The 5,883-nt window shown below is 42.7% G+C and overlaps 1 long non-coding RNA gene across 1 annotated transcript; it reads left to right on the top strand.

Moving 5' to 3' along the window:
• Nucleotides 1–3,853: 3,853 nt before the first annotated feature.
• Nucleotides 3,854–5,414, top strand: LOC143112072 (uncharacterized). Its single transcript, XR_012984666.1, has 2 exons — nt 3,854–4,169; nt 4,462–5,414. It is a non-coding gene; the product is annotated as an uncharacterized LOC143112072 (long non-coding RNA).
• The last annotated feature ends 469 nt before the right edge of the window (nt 5,415–5,883 follow it).

Genomic DNA, 5,883 nt, shown 5'->3' with positions numbered 1-5,883 from the left:
ATCAAGGTAGGGAGCGAAAATTACTTATACTTATGAAATCTTTGAGCAAATGTAAATAATACTTTAGTGTCATGAACAAAGTCACAGTGGAGTAGGATGTTATATCGTCAGCTAAACTTTAGTCATAGATTTTGTCACTTGAAATAGGCTACGAACGTACCCGAGTCAAACTGTAGTTTAGTAGGCTACATGGTCGGGTTAGCACTAAGAAAGCTCAACATAACTTGAACCTTTGATCGAAGCATCATCAGTGTCTCTACATATGAACTCGAGCATTAAGAACATTGTTCGTGTACACATAGTTTACTAAAAAGAAAGATTTTGGACAACTCACTCCTTGCAAGATGGCAAAATGGCAGCGAGCAGAAAAAACAAGTGAGTTGTTCAAAACCTCTCTTTTAGTAAACTCTGTGTACACCAACAATGTTCTCAATGCTCGAGTTCATGTGTAGAGACACTGATGATACTTCGATCAAAGTTTCATGTTGTGTCGAGCCTTCATAGTATTTGAAAAAATAGCGATTTTGACGCGATTGTATCAAAAAAGTAGTAGCCCTATAGGAATCCCATTCAAAAGGTCATTTCACCCGAAAACGACAACGCATACAAGCTTAAAAGTGGCGCTTTGGACGTACTTATGCATTTATATGAAAGTTTGACTTGGGTACATTCACAAAACACTATATTATGCATTTTGGCGAGAGTTACGCTGATGAAACGTGTGATTGTTTGCTGATAAGATGCACCCGTGCTTGTTATGGGCGTGCTGCAGAGAAACTTCTCTGTATGACGAAACGCCGGTTGTTAGTGATTGGTTCAAAGGAACTCCAATGATTTTAAACCTCAAAACTGTGCCCTCCCACCCGGAAATAAACGAATGCCTATGGATCTAGGCCAGACTCTCTGCGAAGTCAGAGCGTCTGGTTTCCAGGCTAGTTTTTCTGCATTAAAACACATCAAATAAGCAGTGAAGACAGTATTTTTTGTTGATCAACCACAACAGAGCTTGCTCCGGTATATAAGATAGCCCCAAATCGCAAACAGTGGATTAGCTAAGGGCCAACCCCAGCACGAATAATAGATTAACCAAACGTGATAGTACAACAAATCTGTGCGATACTGGGTTGGAGGAGCTGGTAGGGGGACAGTTGGTAAGTGTTCTTAACAGTCTTCTGTAATAAACTCCGGGTTCGCTAACTACAATGTTGGTTCTTCGTTTTATGTGTAGGGACCCTGAACCAGCTACTGACGAGGTTTGGTGCTGTTTTGAACAATATTACTGGTTAAAAAATGCTAAGCCTTTCACTCATGGCACTTAGCTAATCCACTGTTTGCTATTTGGGGCTATAGCGTTTAAAGTGAAAGAGAGAGGGATGTGAATACACGTAACATCCCAGCAACTTAACAGCAGCAACTAGCCTACTATAGTCTCTATACTCTATCAAGTAACCGTCCATTCTATTAAAAAATAAAAAAGACAAATGTGTCATATGAGGTCATGGATCATTAAAGGACATTGAATTGCGGTGGACACTTTATCACAATCCGTGAATTAGTGAAACACACTCAGCGCACAGTGAGGTGAAGCACACACTAATCCCGGCGCAGTGAGCTGTCTGCAACAACATCGGCGCTCGGGGAGCATTGAGGGGTTAGGTGCCTTGCTCAAGGGCACTTCAGCCGTGTTTACTGGTAGTACAACAGTGTTTCCCAAAGTCTGGGTCGCGACCCACGGGTGGGTCGCAGGAGATTTTATTTGGGTCGCCAGCACAATTTATGTTGTGTTATAGGCCTAACTGATACCATTTGATACCAGGAAAGCTAACAGTTTTCTATTAGGATGTAGATTGTTAACTACCACAGTCACGGTTTTGTCATAAAAGCTCATGAAACTGGCGCATGAAACTGGGGGACGAACGCATCGCCTGAGCATGGATATCTACCTCTCAAAATGAAACCGTTCTGTGGGGGGCCTGCCATGTACCTCGCAGTTGCAAACATTAATACATACCATTAATAGATACCAGTTCCTCAACTTTACCGATTAAAATCTAGTGACCGTGCTGTCAACTAAAGCAGACATCCATAGACCGGACATAAGGCCATTCAATTTGCATAGTTTTGATTGCAGATGCAATCTTTAAAGTTAATAGCAACCTCCTCACATTCTTATTTCTGATTTAAAATTCACAACAGTGCATTAATCTTAGTTTACAGTTTAAATGGGCATTTTAAACACTATTCCTCTCGTTTTCTACCTCGCAATATTGCGCAAACGCCTCTTGTTCTGATATAACGACTATACAATATAATATAATACAACAATACAATATAACGACTTGAGTTATTTGCTGTTTACATTGGAATTGACGTCCACCGTGTTATGGACCCATTTGTCTGCAACGCAATGTAGCCTACAACATTTTTTTTTAGAAATACAGGAACAGCTTACTATGCTGACGAATGACGACTGCGCAACATGCGAGAATTTCCCCTACTCTCGGATGCGCATTAAAACGTATTTTCAGTAGTCATTTCCAACTTTTCACGCTGATGGTGCTCAAAATGCAACACAACCGTGTTCAAAGCAGAGATCTTATAGCAATGTATGGTTGGGGGAGGCATAGAAAAGTTGGAGAACCTGTGGCCTTAAACAATATTGGTGGTTGCAGGGTAGATTTGAAGTGAAATGGGTCGCGATGGTCTGTCATTTTTAAAAAGTGGGTCGCCAGAAAATAAGTTTGGGAAACACTTTAGTACAATATGTGTATCGGCTCCCACACACAGCTGCGTGCGGTGCAGTGCTGGAGACGCATCCCATCCACTTCACATAGGCTTACGTCATCCGTTGCCCAACTGAATTGTGGGTCCGTTGAGTCACGTTGCTTCCGTCGCTCGTGTCGAAAAGTTCAACTTTTGCTGCACAGAGGGACAACAACAGAAGGCACCAGCCAATCAAATTACGGTATACTTCAAGTCATTTGCATAGCTACCGTCGGGAACACCCACTGCCATGCGTTGATGGAACGCAACTGTGTGTGGGAGCCGTGATGGCTGTCGGTGAAGATGTATGGTGTCAGTGAAGGTGAAAGGAGGACCAGCCTGCAACCCATTCAGTATAAGTATACTCTTTTGATGAGGGGAAATTTGGTCTCTGCATTTATCACAATCCGTGAATTAGTGAAACACACTCTGAAACACAAACAAACGCACAGTGAGGTGAAGCACACACTAACGGCTCCCACACACAGCTGCATGCATCGCGTTGCTGGAGACGCATCCCATTCACTTTACATGGGCTCACGTGATCCGTTGCCGAACTGAATTGTGGGTCCGTCGCGTCGCGTTTCTCCCGCCGCTCGCGTTGAGGAGTTCAGCTGTTGCTCCACCGACAGACGGCACCGGCCAATCAAGCCAATCTACGCACGGCACCAACCAATCACATTACGGTTTTACTTCAAGTCATTTGCATAGCTACCGTCGGGAACACCCACTGGCATGCGTTGACGGAACGCAGCTGTGTGTGGGAGCCGTAATCCCGGCGCAGTGAGCTGTCTGCAACAACAGCGGCGCTCGGGGAGCATTGAGGGGTTGGGTGCCTTGCACAAGTAGCCTGGGTGCCATTCCGAACTTAGTCCCGCCCACAACGTTTGAGGTCGGGAAGTTCGGTCTGGCATTGATCAATAGTGGCGCGAGTATGCTCGCCCAAAAGCTGGCGGGCCAATCAAATTGTCAGGGCGGGCTTTATACGATGATGGACAGATGCTCAACAGTAACGTAATCAACCACGTCACCAAAGAGCGTTTGGGTTGAATTCGTTTACAACAACGATGGCTGCCGCTGGAGAATTGAGATGTGTAGATTCTGCTATCAGGTCTGTTCTAGAAGATATCGACAGCGAATTCATTTTAAAAGAGGAACAGAGTAACGGGATCAAGGCATTTGTTGATAAGAAAGATGTTTTTTGCCGAAGCAACTGAAATGGGCATCACAGCGATGCAACTCGGCGTGCACGACGAGGTGGATATAGCCAGCGGTCGTCAGATCCTTTTTTGAAGCCCGGAATCCTGGCTGCTGAACAACAAGTGGAGGGACATGCTAGGCTCCGATGTTTTTCAAGCCAACGTAATGGGTATCGTCGTGGACGAAGTTCATCTAACTTACAAATGGTAAGAGAATCTAACTGTCTGACTTAGTAAATAACTCCCAATGTCGTGATATGAATCCCATATCTGTTTTATTTCTATCAGTGGTCAGGCTGCAAAAGGGCAGAAGGGCATTTGGGTGTTGCTTTATGTACTCAAGCACACTTACCCATATTGGTAGTCACTGCACCCTTATAAGTGATGTATTCTTTTTAGATGTCAGTACAGTCATTAAAAAGTACTAAATGATACTACTCATAATTTCTTATTTTTACTGTTACTTATTGGTTGCTTTTTGTACTGCTATATATTCTAGGTACACCTGTGCTGACATTGACCGCTTCTGCTGATCGGGAATCCAGAGCCAGGGTTATGAAACAGCTTCAGATGGACAATCCAATCATTTTGGCCCTGAGCCCAAACAGAACAAACAGCAGACTGGGTCTGATTAAAGTACCTGGCCATACACTGGATTGTGAGGGATGTTAGTACAAAGCTTGACCCAGCAGTTAAGACGGTACTTTAATGGAGTGACTAGTTATCTGCGGAAAGCTTTGTACTGCCATTTTGAGGAACACACCACATCTGTTGATCTAGGGCATCTGTGCTGCACTCACTGCCATTCTGTTTGTTCTTGTGAACCTGAAGGTTGTGGGGAGCTAATCCCCAAATATGAACACTTTCAAGGGGAGGTTTCATCACACCACAAACACAGAATAGTCAGACAAGTGTGAGGGCACACTTTTGATCTGATCTTTGATCAGGGAACTGTTACAAACGTACAGGAGTAGTTTACTTCAGGACCATACAAACATACCACTTTACACAGTCGACACAGCCTGCACTGGTTTTGGAGATGAACTCATTGATCAGTTTTAGAACAGTACACACAGATATTTGACCTGGACTTCATTATCCATAATCTCCCTACATACAAGCTGGAACATGCAAAAGAGATACTATGAATTATGCATGAGGTTTTTGATGACATCGAACAGAGTCAAACTAATTTGTTTGATGACTGTGTTGTTCAGGATGACCGTGTTCAGGTTGACATGGATTACACTGGTTACTTTGATGACGAGGATGAGGATGATAAGATACAATCATCCCCAAGTAACTTGGAATCAGGCTTGTCAATGTTGAAGATCTCAGACTAGCTTCAAATTCAGGCTCAAATTTGTAGCTTCAGGGTCCTGTTGTTGTGCAAATGCCTTTTTTTTACCTCTGTTACATTAATATTTTTGAATAAAATTAAAATGGTTTATACTTCTCTACTGGTTGGTGATGTTTCTGCATTTAAAAGACAAACAATAAGACATGTCAATAAAGATGTTTAATATCTACACATAATAGGTAATGTTTGAAGATATATGCTGAACTTTGAACATACAACCAATAAGAAAACAAAAATGGTTTCAAGAATGTGGATACTACTAAACTATTATATGAAAACACAATTATTTACATTGTCATTTATGAAAACAATATTTACAAATTACCATCACCATTTACATTTCACATTTACTTAATTATTTAAATAGGCACATTTTGCCAGTCCATTATTTTCTCCTGGTAATTCAGCTTTGCCAATAAGTTTCTCTTGAAATTCGGGAATGCATGATACTGCCTGCCTGGGTGGGAAAGTTGTGTCTCCCTGTGTTTACCAGTGTTAAAACGTCCTGTTCTCGGGCCACATGATGAATGCCAGCCGGCCTTGTCAGCTCCAGCTCTGTGT

This window comes from Alosa pseudoharengus, unplaced genomic scaffold, assembly GCF_046254945.1.
Source record: "Alosa pseudoharengus isolate Yale_2024_CS ecotype anadromous, Long Island Sound unplaced genomic scaffold, YU_APseudo_1.1 YU_APseudo_1.1_scf_8, whole genome shotgun sequence".
In the NCBI taxonomy this organism is placed as follows: domain Eukaryota; kingdom Metazoa; phylum Chordata; class Actinopteri; order Clupeiformes; family Clupeidae; genus Alosa; species Alosa pseudoharengus.
The sequence above is the reverse complement of the archived record's forward strand: the minus strand, read 5'-3'. Positions and strand labels throughout refer to the sequence as shown.